This window comes from Hakea prostrata, chromosome 3 (assembly GCF_041222555.1).
Source record: "Hakea prostrata isolate BN-2017 chromosome 3, UWA_Hpros_2, whole genome shotgun sequence".
NCBI lineage: Eukaryota > Viridiplantae > Streptophyta > Magnoliopsida > Proteales > Proteaceae > Hakea > Hakea prostrata.
This window is the reverse complement of record NC_142602.1, coordinates 70,184,764-70,199,655: the sequence shown is the minus strand read 5'-3', so window position 1 is coordinate 70,199,655 and position 14,892 is coordinate 70,184,764.

The following is a 14,892-nucleotide window of genomic DNA, read 5'->3' as shown; positions in this document are numbered from 1 at the left end:
AATGGAGCAAATCTGTTTATGTTGTTGAATGCCACAACCTTGTTTTGTCTTCTATAGTTTGCTACTTTATGTCCAAACTTGTTGCATCCATAACAATACCCATTAAAGCCTTGACTATTAAATGTTTTATGATAAGCTCCAGTATAACATTCTTTACTCATCTTTGGCTTGGTCTTCCCAATATATGGATTCTTTTGGTGCTCCTCATCAAGACTCATTGGATTTGTTGTATTTCTATTTCCATTGGTCTTATTTACATTTGAACATTCCCCCTTTGAGTATCCAAGACCAGTTTTAATATGAGGTGACCTCTGAACACTCAAGATCTCATCTAGTACCTTATCTCTTCCCCAAGTAGAAGTAAAATGAGTAGTCCCTGTCACTTGATTTTCAACTGTCTTGTCCTTAAAGTTCAATGTAACTCGAGTGGATGATGTGATAGCTTCTAAATAACTCCTCTTTTGTCCTCCTTCAAGTTCTGATCTTAACCTTCCAACTTCTTTCTCAAGTTCTTCACACTCTTTACACTTGAGAGAGAGGCAAGATGATGAGTCATTTATAACATGCTCCAATTCACTAATTGTGACAGTCAACTCCTTGATTGTTATCTCAGAATTTTCAAGTTGATTCTTTATTTCTCTATTTTTCTTCCTTTTCCTTTTTGAGATCAAGCAAGGCAGAGTACAACTCACCAACATAATCAATTTCAACTTCAGTGTCTTCATTATCATCAGACTTTTCTTTAGTTTGAGGTGATTCATCATCTTCAATAGCCATAAATAAAACCTCATCAGTTAAGTCATTATCTTCATCTGATTCTTCTTCAGATTGTGCTCTGAAGATTTGCAGTTTGGCTTTCTTAACTTTGATATCCCCTTCATAGATCCTTATCAACCTGTCCCAAACTTCTTTAGCTGTATCACAATCCATTACTTTAGCCATGACTTCTTCATTCAGCCCAGACATGATAGCATTTAATGCCCTGAGATTGTGTGCATAAGCCCTTTTTGCCTCATTGTCTATAAGCGGAGCTACTAATTCTTCATAGTCATTAATCACAGATTGCCATACATCATACCCTAGAGATCCAATGTATATCTGCATTCTTCTTTTCCAAAAAACATATCCTGTACCATCAAAATAGGAACTTTCCCAAAGTCTTTGGAGTTGCCTTCACTTGTGGCCATTCTTACAAACTCTCTGATCAAATCCCAAAGTGGTTATACTTCTCTTCACGGGAACCTAGCTCTGATACCAATTGTTATTCCCAGATTGACACTGAGAGTGGGGGTGAATCAGTGTCTTCAAAAATTTACCACAATGTGGCTGGGTCTACCAGACAGTGTACCACTCGTAGCTATCAACTACACAAGGACACGTCCACCACACACCACAATGTGGCTGGGTCTACCAGACAGTGTACCACCACTCTGCAATCAAGGCACTCCAATATGTGCAACAAAGAAAAATAAACAAAAAACTCAATGCACCAGAGTTTACGTAGTTCGGCCAAATTGCCTACATCCACGGAGTAATACCCTACCTAGGGTTTCGTATATTACTCAATACACTCCTAGATATTTTGACTGCTACAACAGTCCAGAAACACCAATCCCTGCTATAGTCTAAAATGCAATTCAGACAAGGGCACCAACCCCAACCCCCTAGATAAGCTCCAACTTATTAGGTCACAATGTAAACCAATAATTCAAGTTCCCCAAATTACATTCATGATCTAGGTTCTTCATCATTAAACGTAATCTAGAAAATAATAGACAATAACTTGTGAATATGGATTACCTCAACTTGTGTAAGATGCATGGTAACAATACTTGTTTCTCTTTTTCTCCAACTCTTTTTTTTTTTTTTTCTTTCTCTCTTTTCAATCTTTTTCAGTTTTCTCTCTTTAAAAAAATCATACAACCATGTTCATGTTCCCTTCTTTTCTTCTGCTGCTTCTTCTTCCTTCTCTTTCACTTTCTTTCTTGTTCAGCAAAACAAAAGACTTCTTATTCCCAAGCTTCAGATCTCCAAAGCCAACTAACGTCTTCTGGTTCGACCTCCACGCTCTTCCCAAGCTCCTCAAAAATATCATTCCTCTTCTGCTGGAGTTTGCTCTCCTTTTATAGATTAATTAAACTTAGAGTTCCTATTTGACTTAAACAAGGAGTGTTTTGACGTACAAATCGGACTAACTTAGAGATCTCCAATGAACAATCCCACCGTTGGATTTGAAGATCAAGAAGTCGTGAAGCTCTCCTCCAAAAATCGGCTCAATCGAGCACTGGATGACCATCTGATGAAGAGGTTGATCAAAACTGGACAGAGACCCTAAAAAACGGGATTCTTGAGATTTCTTTATTTGAATTGGATTCTTTCTCTCGGAACCTTTTTGTGTGTTGCTGTACCATATCAAAGCCCACTTAAGTTGCCAACAATGACAACACCTTCATTTTAGGCCAATGGAACAACAATAGTCATTTTGAATCCTTCAAGGATTTTCATATATATTTCACACTCAAGTGAGCCAAATAAATAGGCTGTAATAATATCCAATAGACGCATGTCAAAATTTTCATATACTGTCAGATTAATAAGATATCTGAAGGTGATTGCATCCACTACAAGAGAACATATTTCAATGTAATCAATACCAGGCCTCTGCGAAAATTCTTGTGCCATAATTCATGATTTATATATCCCAATTTCATTTTTCGCACGAAAACTCATTTGTACCCCACTGGCTTTATACCTTCAGATGTTGGACTACAAGTCAAAAAATTTTAATTTTTCAAGTGAATTCAATACTGCTTGAATTGCGTCTTTACGTGTTGGCCAATCATTTCTTAATTTATATTCATCAACAAATTTATGTTCAAGATCCTCATCATATTGCATTATTTCAAATATAATATACAAAAATGTTGTCGACAACTTTATATTTTCGATTCCATCTTTTTCCTGCAATGACATAACTAATCGAGATCTCTTCATTATTTTCAGATACCTGAACCTCTTCTGGAGTTTATAGAAAGTTATGTCTTTAGGATCTTCATAATCAATTGTCTCTATATTATGAACATTTTAATCATTTGCTTCTTTCCTTTTCTAGGATTTTATCCTTGGAACCGATTGATCTTCCACATTTTCAATGTGGTTTAATTTCATTTGCACTGATAGATTGTCCTGCTGGGACATAAATTCTAATTGGAGCATTCACAGCTGGAATATGAGATTTAGTAACTCTTAGCAGGTCAGTAAATCTAGCAGTTGATTCATAATATTTATTGCATTATCCTTTGAACTTCAAGTTCACAGTGCTCAGTGTGAGGATCTAATGAGATAATGATAATGTATACAATCAATCTCTTTTTCCAACTGTTTATTCTCTCCCCTTCATGTTGGAAAAACAAATTTATTAAATAAATCTTATATCATTGACAATATATTGAATTATATAAGGAGATTCATATCCAACATATATTCCCAACTTTATTTGAGAACTTATCTTTGTGTCTCTGTGGTGGAGCAATTAGAACATAAGCCGCACATATAAAAAATTATAAGATGATAAATATTTTGCTTCTGACCATAAGCCAATTGTAATAGGGAGAATTTATGATAACCTTTTGGCCTGATGCGTACAAATGATGCTTTGTTCTCATAAACAATGGTTTAGATATTAATTGGAGACATTTAATAAATAATTTTACCAAACCATTTTGGATATAAACATGAACAACAGGCTATTCAACTGTGATCTCAGTTGTTATACAATAATCATAAAGCATGAGATGTAAATTCACCAGCATTATCAAGACAAACTGTCTTTATTTTATAATCCATAAATTATGCTCTTAATCTCATTATTTGAGTAAACAATCTCGCAAACACCAAATTGTGAGTTCATAATGAACATACATGTGACCACTTTATAGATGCATCTACTAAAATCATATATTATATGAATGGTCCACATGATGGGTGAATGAGCCCATATATTTTACCCTGTATACGTTTCAAAGACACAGAATGTTCAATCTCAACTTTAGCTAGTGAATATCCAATAATAAATTTCTCTTGAGAATAAGCAACACAAGAAAATTCATTTAATTGAAGAATCTTCTAGTTCTTCAATGGATGACAATTGAATTTTCAATAATTTTTTGCATCATACTTGATCCGGGATGGTCCAACCGGTCATGCCAAATAATAAAATTATTGGAATCAATGTTCATTTGATTTACCAAGCATGTGTTTCAACCATGCGATATTCGTGTAGTACGAATTGGGAGAAAATATCTAACACTTTTGTAGTAATGTATAGATACTCACTTTTACCATTATTTAAAGTCTCAATCTGATAATCTTTTTGGCAAATAGCTTTGAAACTTAATAAGTTTCTTTGAGACTTACAACAAAATAATTCATTATCTAGAGCCAATTGATCTCCTAGATAATAATAGATTAGCTCTTCCGGAGATTTCAATCAATGTTGTACTAACAATTCTTGTATGAACATTGGCTTCCATGTAATCAAATAAAATAACCATAACCAAATCTTCAACTATTATCTTCAAAGGAGTTTGCAACATCTAGATGTGTAGTCTCTGTGAATCCATTAAAATCATCACTTTTTATAGGCAAAGATTGCTCAAGTATCATGATTTTGGAATATCCAACTTTTCTCCACATTATTTTTATTTCTTTAATTAAGGCTTGACAAAGCTTAATTAAATATTATGGAGTACGACAGATACATGTCTAATGGCTTTCATACCACATCGGTAATAAATATTATCTTCACTCCTTGAATTGTTATATTGAGAATCCTTATTATTCTCTTATTTATTTTCATAATAATTATGGTAATTATTCCGTCTTTTACTTCATCCTCTTCCACAGTCATGAGACTCATGACCATAATTTTAATTTTGCCTTCTTTCAGGCATATTATGAATTGCTACATTCACTTCAGGGAATTGAGCAAAACCAATAAGATGAGCTTCATGACTATTCATTAATAGTCCATTATTTTACTCAGCCACAAATAGGCATGATATCATTTAGAGTATTTCTTAAAATTCCTTTTACAATATTACTATTGTAACAACAAATCTGAAACTTGAAAATTTACTGAGATATTTTCATAAATAATATTTTCTCCTTATAATTTCAAAAGATAATTAATTTAAAAAACTACAGAACTGTATTTATTTGCAGTTTCAAATCTTGCAACTTCATGTGCATCTGCAGAACTGTATTCATTTACAGTTTCAAATCTTGCAACTTCAAGTGCATCTGCAGAACTGTACTTATTTATAGTTTCAAATCTTGCAACTTCATGTGCATCTGTAGAACTGTATTCATTTACAGTTTTAAATCTTGCAACTTCAAATGCATCTGCAGAACTGTACTTATTTACAGTTTCAAATCTTGCAACTTCATGTGCATCTGTAGAACTGTATTCATTTACAGTTTCAAATCTTGCAACTTTAGGTGCATTTAACAATATTTGTGGTGCAAAGCTAGCAACCACTATATACAATAAATAAAACCAATTGTTAATGACAAACCACAATTGTTAAGGCAATCTAATATCTTATTATTTGTTTGATTCTTAGATTCAATAAAACACATACCTTTTTATCATGAGACACTTACATTTCAAGATGGACAAGGTAAACTCCATTATTTACAAAAACGTGCGAGGAGGTCTATCATTCTTTTCGCTTTGGAATAGAAAACATATTGATACATAGTCTGCTGTCTTTCTTCTCGAAATGCAATACTTCGAGCAGAGTCGTTCACAATTACTTCGAGCGGAATCGTGCTGATAACGTGTTATAAAATAAAGAAAATATATCAAAGACAAAGAAGAAAACTAAAACAAGATCAATCAGAAGTGATTCATTCAGTTGAGTGCATTACATATTTATAGTAGAATGAGCATCTACTTTGATATGGAAATACAATATATGATTCTTGCACACAATAAGATATTCTTGATATGGAAAGATAGATTGCCGCCCAAGATAAAAGGTGCATAGAATGAAAATATTGACTGCCAACATTGCGTGTTGAGATCACTGTAATCTTCAATTAAGATGGGAATGTGAATCACCAAGATTGTATGCTGAGATGGTTGAGATCTTCAATTGGAAGTATTGTCTATTGGGGGGTGATGGATATCCACAATCAATATTATTTATAACAATATAGCATTTTGAAGTGTATTAACAAGATTTAATTCTTCTTCAACACAAAGAACTTAAATGGTATTAAACATATATTTTAATACTTTTGAGGTACTATTGACATGTGATTATTTTATTCAAATGAATGTGGAATAAATTTACTTGTTATGTAGGTGTAAAATATTTATCTGATCCAAAAAAAGCTAGATCACAAACAAATTATTTAGGGATAATTACTATTGTCCCCCTGTACTTTGATTTTATTACTACTGTATCCCCTGTACTTTTCAAAATTACTAATCCAACCTTTAACTTTGTCTACAATTACTAATGCCCCCTACCATTAAGTTCCGTCAGTTCTTGATGATGTGGCCCCTTTAAATTTTCTCAAAAACCCCAAAATACCTTTATACTTATCTCTTTACTTATTTACCCTTTTGTCACGTTACAGTAGTACCCTTAATTAATTGTGGAGAAAAAAGTAATTATAATCCGTTTTATTCTTAAAAAAAAAAAAAAAAAAGAATGATTGAATAAAACTCAAATAGAAATCGAAAAGGAAGAAAAATCGAATTCAACTCAAATTGGAAACTAAATAGCACCTAAAATATTTTCAAAATAAATGAAGTTTAGTGAAGGTGGGAAACCAAATTGGATTTGGATTTTTCTCATTTCTTTAATTCAAAATAAATGAAGTTTAGTGAAGGTGAGAAACCAAATCGGATTTGGATTTTGCCCATTTTTTTAATTCAAAATAAATGAAGTTTAGGGTAAAATTGACATTTAATCTGATTTTTATAAATGGGGTAGCATCATCTTTTGATTTCTTAATCTTAATGAAGGACAAATTAGACATTACATATTCAAACTTAACAGCTACTTAACATCGTTATAAGGAAGGGGGGGGGGCAACAATAATTTCATAAAGAACAGGGTTTTAGTAGTAATAAAATCAAACTACAGGGGGGCAACAGTAATTATTCCAATTATTTATTCACAAGTTGAAGTACAAATACTGACATTTAGCAAAACAAGTTGTAGCTGCTATTTCTTCAAATCATGTAAAGATAATAGTGATTTATGAAGTAAGTTGAGAATGAGTTTGGTTAAGATCAATGATCCAACATATCCAAGAAACATGCAATCTTCCATTAGAAAAATAATTTCAAGAATATTATATGAAGATAATGTTGCATGCATAACTCAATCGAAGGGATGACACATCAAAGGAGATAGCACGAAACATATCTCACTAAAATTCTTCTTCACCCATGAGCTCCAACGAAATGGTCAAATCAATGTTCAACAAATTTGTTCAAGTGATAATTTGGTAGATTTATTTACTGACAAGTTACCTATTTCAAATTTTGAGTAGTTGGTATGTATGATTGAGCTATGTAGACTTACAAATATTCAATAATGTTATCATTAGGGGGAGTAAAATATGTGTTGCACTCTTTTTTCCTTCACCAAAGTTTTGTTCCACTGAGTTTTTTTGATAAGGTTTTTAATAATGCAACTAGGAAGATGTATTATTTCGATATGTATACTCTTTTTCTTCCACTAAGATTTTTTCCCACATGGTTTTTTCATAGCAATGTAACATTATCTTTTGATGGACATCCAAGGGGGAGTGTTATAAATAATATTGATTATGGATGTCTATCATCCACAAAGAAATCATATCAAAAGATGTTTCCAAATGAAGATTTCAGTCACCTCAGCATGCAATCTTGGAGATTCACGTTCCCATATTACCTGAATATAACAACAATGCATCCTTCCATGTCAAGATTATCTTATTGTGCAAGAATCATATATTATATTTAATTGTAGATTCAGATATTTTCATATCAGAAAATATGTTACTTTTACTATAAATATGTAAAACACACATTTTAATAAAATACTCTAATTCATTTTGTCCTAATTTTCTTTCTTGTCTTTAATATATCTTCTCCATTTTATTTTATTTTATTTTATTTTCGCTAAAAGGGTCATTTTATAACGAAAATAAGAAAAAGAAAAGAAATACAGCAATTAGTACCTACCTTGCTCACCCGCAACAACAGTTGCCCCCAATACACCTTTCCTCACTGGTTCCTACTCATAATTGACAACAACTAAATCATCAGAAACGAAATGTAGGACGTCTAGATGCATCCAAATCAAGATCTTTAAGGAAAACTTCATAACAATAGTTACATAGCAGCACTATCCTCTCCCAATGGGAGGCTCTGATGCACTTTGGATACTTTCGCTAAAGCTGCATCTACCTTCTTGAATTCCTCTACTATAGAAACCTTTTTACTTGTTACTACTTTCTTCACTGCGTGAGCCTTCTTCTTCGGACGACCATGTTTCCGACGAGGAGAACCTTCAGCCCGCACTGATATAGACGAAGACGAAAGTGGAAGAACTACTTTCAATTGCAAAGTTTCATCATTGGCCGAACTCTCCAGCCTGGCTGAATTCTGATCGGCCCCACAATAGTCCAAATCATCCTCCGTAGTTCCTTCAATGGCTAAACTTCTAATAACATTTGCAACTTCAGGTCCCACCAATGAACACTCCAAAGAAGGTTTTCCAATTTGCATAGAACTCTTACCTGCAACAAGCACTTTTTGAAATTCAAAAGGAGTGGTCGAACCACTTTCGAGCTTATCTGTAGGTCCCACTAGTGAACTCCCCCAAGGAAGTTTACCAATTGGATTAAAACACTTTGCCGCATCTAAGGAATTTTGAATTTCAAAACTAGAGTCCATGGCCAAAGAAGCTGCTTCAAAATTATTCAAATTCTATTGGGCCCCGCATGACCCCACTTGAAGCTCCAAACTAGAGTTCACGTCCAATGCAGTTTCTTCCAATCCAATCGAATTTTGTTGCATAGAAAAGTCTTCCACATAAACCGAATTCTGTTCCGTAGAAGAGTCTTCCACTCTAACCGAATTCAGCAGGGCCCCACAAGGCCTCTCATGAAGCTTTTCAAACCGTTCAAAAGAGCCAATATCCTGAGTGGCCGAATTAGGTGGAAGTTGGTTAGTCGTGGGACCAACAGAGGAAACTACGTTCTTTGAAAGATTACCAACCAACATCGAACTCTTGCCTTTATCTAAAATTTTTTGAAGTTGAAAAGGATCACTTTGAGAGAGAGAAAGATCAAGAGAAGAGTTCTCACTAGACGCGATCACCACATCAGAGGGAACCAACCTTGTAGATTTGAAATTTGAAATTGAATTTGCTGCACCCTCATTGGATGAAATAGAGTCCTCCAAACCCGCCACCTCTAGAGCCACACGAATCTGATGTTGGAGTGAGCTTGGAGTCTGCACTCTCACACCATCAGAAGGAATCCCATCCACAATAGGATTATCTGCTGGGAGGTTTTCTGCAGGAACGATAGAGGGCTGAACCTGCAAACCATCCACAGAATTATTTGAAGCAAACCTACAATGAAGACCGAGGTGGCCTTCTCGATTACACCATAAGCACCGCAAAATATCATCCTCAAAAATTACCTTCTGAAGAAAACTAAAAACTCGAAGAGTTCCTGGTTCAAGGCGCTCAATCTGAACCTCATTCACTCGAACAACATCGACCTCCAATTCAACCAAAATTTGAGCATAATGACCAATAGAACCAAGACGAGTTCGTCTATCAAGAGAAACAGGTCTCCCAACAGATTTTGCTATAGAAAGAAGCACTTTCTCATGCCAATACTCAAGAGGTAAATCAGGGAAACGAACCCACACCAACTTACCTGCTGGTTGAGGAGAGTGGATATTAAAATCCAACCTCCATCGTTGAAAACGAATGTATTGCTTTCCAACATTCCAAAAACCTCTGCGCCACACCTCAGTCATATCTGCCTCACTATGAAACTGAAAGATGATAAACCCTTTCCCCAATGAATGTAAGATCACCCCTTGAGACAATTTCCAAACACCCCTAGCTAGCTCTCGCAATTCATCCATGGTAGTGATGCGAAAATTAGCTCGCCCAATCAACGAAAAACGGAACTGATTTCGTTGCAGCTCGTATTCCTGTTGCGGGATTACAATCCTGCGAAACTTATCCGCTTGTATAGGAGAAGGGAGGGAATCGATCTCAGGCAACAACGAACTCCCCACTACTCCCGCATAAGATTTATCCCCATTGGTAGGCACCTTTGGAGGCTTCAAACGCAGGAAGACCGATTCCCTAAGTACCTCCGAATTTCCTAGAGCTTCCATCTCCTCCATCTCATCACATCTTTCTCTCCGAGCCAAAAGAATAGACTAGTTACATCAACAAATTTATTGTCAAGAATGGGATACGAACCCAACAAAATATGAATTCAAAAAACAAATTTTATTTCACAAACAATATCCTGTTTAAAATTACACTAACTAATCTTTCTAAAATTTATCTTGATAACTCTTATATGTCTCTTAGTGTCTCTTGGTGTCCCTTCAAGAGATTTATTTGTTTAACACTCATCAATTAATATGAATTATTACGTTTTAATAAAATGTTATCTATTAATAATAATAATTATTATAATTATAAATGAAAATTTAGAGTTTTGGATATCATTTATTAGTGACTTAAATGTCTAGTTGATTGAATAGATAAGAATATTTTGTTCCCCCCATAACAACATTTTCTTTCAGGCCTTTCAACCAGGAATATCCAGAAAGGCATTTCAGGAATCGGTCTGATTCTATCTTTGTTCATTCCGTTTGAAGAAAGGTTACCACGAATTCTTTTCCTTGGTTAATAATAATTGTAGTTTTCCCGATATCCTAAGGTTCTCTAATTTTCTTTCTTATCCTCATAGAGGAAACAAGGTGATTCGTTGGTATACTTAATATTGTATATGTTTATTAGAACTCCTTCTAATGACCTATGCATTTCAGCACTCCACCGCATTGCCTAGCATCATGACGTTTGTATTGCTTTGCCATAACCCCATTTTTGCGGTTTAGGCTGCTCCTATTTTGCTCACCGCTACTATGCGAATCGCTTTTACTTTCTTTTCCTCTGGCTACTAAGATGTTTCAATTCGCCAGGATATCTTTATTACTATGGATAGGGATAGAATCTGGAAAAAAAAAGAAAAACAATCACTTATTTTTCCTTTTTTTCTGTTGCATGCAATTGCATTGGAAATGAAAATGCAGCCATGTCCATTGAGTTCGTATTTTTATAATAGTAATATGATATATATATATACTTATATCCTATGCTTCAATTTGGACCATCAAATCAACCTAAGAGATGATTCATGAGATACCATGCATATAACATTTTATGTGGAGTTATATTATGTCTAAAGAAAGCAACACACGTTACATACCTAGAAATGCTGGCTTTTATTGTGCTATCTTTATTTTTCTATTTTTTCTCCAAAAGAATTTGTTTGGCATGACCCATTCATGATTTTTGGCCCTGAAATCAATATACATCCCACAAAAGTCAGATATATGTCAGATTACAAAACAAAGAGTTTCCAAGTATTAAGGGTTAAGTGACTCAAGCCAATTAAAGGATTGTAAAAGCTTCACCTCATTTGTTCTAGAAAGTCCCATGCATAACATATCTTAGTGAAGAAGTCACAAGTTCAACTCTCCCTCTAGTATATGTAATAGTCCCCCACCCCATAATATAAAGCTATCAATTTCCCCAAAATATATATATACTCACCGTAATAATGAAACAACGAACAACATATACATCGGTTCAGCACAATAAAAAGGCTCCAGTTCAATATCAGTGCAGGCTAGGTGAACTAAGTATACCTTACATCAAATATTAAGTTCAACTCTCCCTCTAGTATATGTAATAGTCCCCCACCCCATAATATAAAGCTATCAATTTCCCCAAAATATATATATACTCCCGTAATAATGAAACACGACAACATATCATCGGTTCAGCACAATAAAAAGGCTCCAGTTCAATATCAGTGCAGGCTAGGTGAACTAAGTATACCTTACATCAAATATTAAATTTCCAGCAAAGAAGTTTACAGATTAACCCTTCACATTCCAGTATACAGGGATGGGTTGCCATTAGAATTTGTTTTGCTTGACCCCTTCCTTTTTTCTTGGGCTTGAAGTCAATTCATCATTTGAGATAGCATAGAAGTCAATCTATGAGAGCCCACATTATATTTATTACACATCAGAGAAACAAAGACTTCCAAATATCAAGGGTCAATCCAAGCATTGTAAAAGCTCCACTTCATTATATTCTGCAACTTCGTTCAATGCATACGTGATATATATATATATATATATAAAAGAGGAAAAGAAGGTAGACCAGGAATGAGATTCCCAGCCCAACTGATATTTGAAAATGCATGATTTCGTGTGAGACCCATTGGCTTGTGTTGTAGATGATATCCCTTAAGTTAAAGCCTGGAATTTTATATGGTTCAAAGTTCAAACATCTACAATTATTAGAAATCTAGAAATAGATGTCTCAACACCCTATCATATACAGCCTTTATTAATGTTGTCTAGGTCATAACTCAACAACGACCCTTGATTTGGGGATAGGAGAGAGACGGATAAACAGAGGATTTTATTAGAAAAGAGATGATACAGAAGCTTAAGCCTTAGAAATACGAACTTGTTTAATCTTATATGAAGATCTTTTTCTGGTAGAACTTAAATGAAGATCGCAGTGAGAACTTTTATAGAAGTTTCCATCTTGGTTGAATCTTCAAACTAAGCGTGATATGTTGTTGCATAATGAAAATCCCTCTAGATCAGGTCAAAGAGTGGATCTGGTTCGACACGGTACCTTAGACATCCAATCAGTAGCATGATTTGCCTACCTAAAATTGTGGTTAAAACTGGCCAAACTGTTCAAAAAAGCCAGTGATTTTATTTCAACTACCGTTCTTGCAAAAACCCTTCAGTAGACTATAAGAAAGGATATGGCTTCCAATGAATCTGACTCCACAAGCATCAGCTAACAACCTTTCAATTCTCTACAGCAAACTGAAGACCAACCTCTATTGCTATCAAGCTTCAAGGACTGAGGACTCACCAATTCATTTGGCATATCCTCCTTTGTAGGCATCGTCGTCGTCCCATATGACTCCCTTTACTTCAGAAAGTCCAGCATGCCTAAACACTGTAGCGGCCACATTACATTTAAATCTCCCATGACCCTAGGTTTCCAACCAACTGGTTCTATCAAACCATTTGGGTGTTGGCCTCCTAGGCTTCAATTACAGTAGAGGAGTACTAATGAATCAAGGCAACCCATTGTCAGGCCTAGTGAACTCGGTCTCATGAGTATCTCAGTTTCTCCAATTCTATAAGAAATATAAAGTGCATCCAATTCTAACCTGCCAGTCCGCTGCTAACTTCTATGCATCTTTACAAATATTCAAAATAAGTCATTCTTTACTATTACTAGTGAAGAACCAAGTGCGATGTTGAACAAGCACAACTTTTCGCGAAATACCTTTAGCATAGTTGCAGTCTCTTAAGTACGTGCATGATGTTCCCTTCTATTCAAGCAAAAGTTACAGAATAAACTCATTTTCTTTTTCCTATCATTGGGAAGCGACGGTCATTGCACACCAAGGAAGAAGCAGATAAAGAGGGGGACTTTCATCTTCTAAGTCGCCTTCCAAATTCTCAAGAAATCACCATTTGACATAAATTCAAGCTAGCCAGATGGTCATACTTAGATTGAATAAAAAATGTACCTTTTGATACAAGTATGACGTGTTTCTGATTGTCAAGAATCACACTAATAGTGGTTGACCGAAAAAATCACACTTCTAGATTACCTTTTTCCGTACTAGTATCTTCTTCTCTTTTGGTCACCTCCTTATTTTATTTTTCTTTTCTTTTTGGGTTAACCTCTTTATTTTACATTATGTGACTATATTGAGCATTAGATCTGGAATAATTTGTTTCCAATTAAATTTTAAAGAAGCTTAGGTGATCCTCAGTTCCTCACTATAATTAGTATTTTTTTTTTTGGTAGAAATTATTCAAAGTTGTTATGACAAGATCAAAGGGTGGACACCAACCACTCATAAATTACATCAACATACACGCCACTATTATAATTTTCCGGGCCATTATATACGATGTAACCTTTTCTATAAAAAAAATTGGAGGGGGCCATCAGCCCATGTGGATGGTGTGGGGCACAGGGTTGAACGCTTGGGATGGGAAGGAGAATTTGAGGTGGACATAGTAGTTGGAAACGGGAAGTTCTAGGGTAGAGTCCTCAGAACAAACGTAAAGAAAGGGAGATTTAGGGGGTTTAGAATCAGAGGTTTCATTTTGTGAATTTACAAAATAATAGTAAACCTTTGAATGTAAAAAAAAGGGGGGGGAAGAAGTCGTATTTACACATGTACTTGCATTTTCTCTCACAATTGCTAGGTTTATTTTTGTACGCATGACAAAATCATAACTGCTCACGACTGACAGTAGTCGTTGCAGCAAAAAAAATCTGGGCCTGTCTTGTTTTGCCTGAGTGTACAAATTCTCTCCACCTATCTATCAGATTTAATCATACCCAAATACCCGTGGGGGTGATATTACAGGACCAGGGTTTACGGCCAAATTCATACTACTATACAACATAGCAAAATCAAAGGACAAGAACAATAAAGAATTAAGATTTAAAGTTATAAAAATAAAATAATCAAATATGACTACATTCGTCCATAAACTTA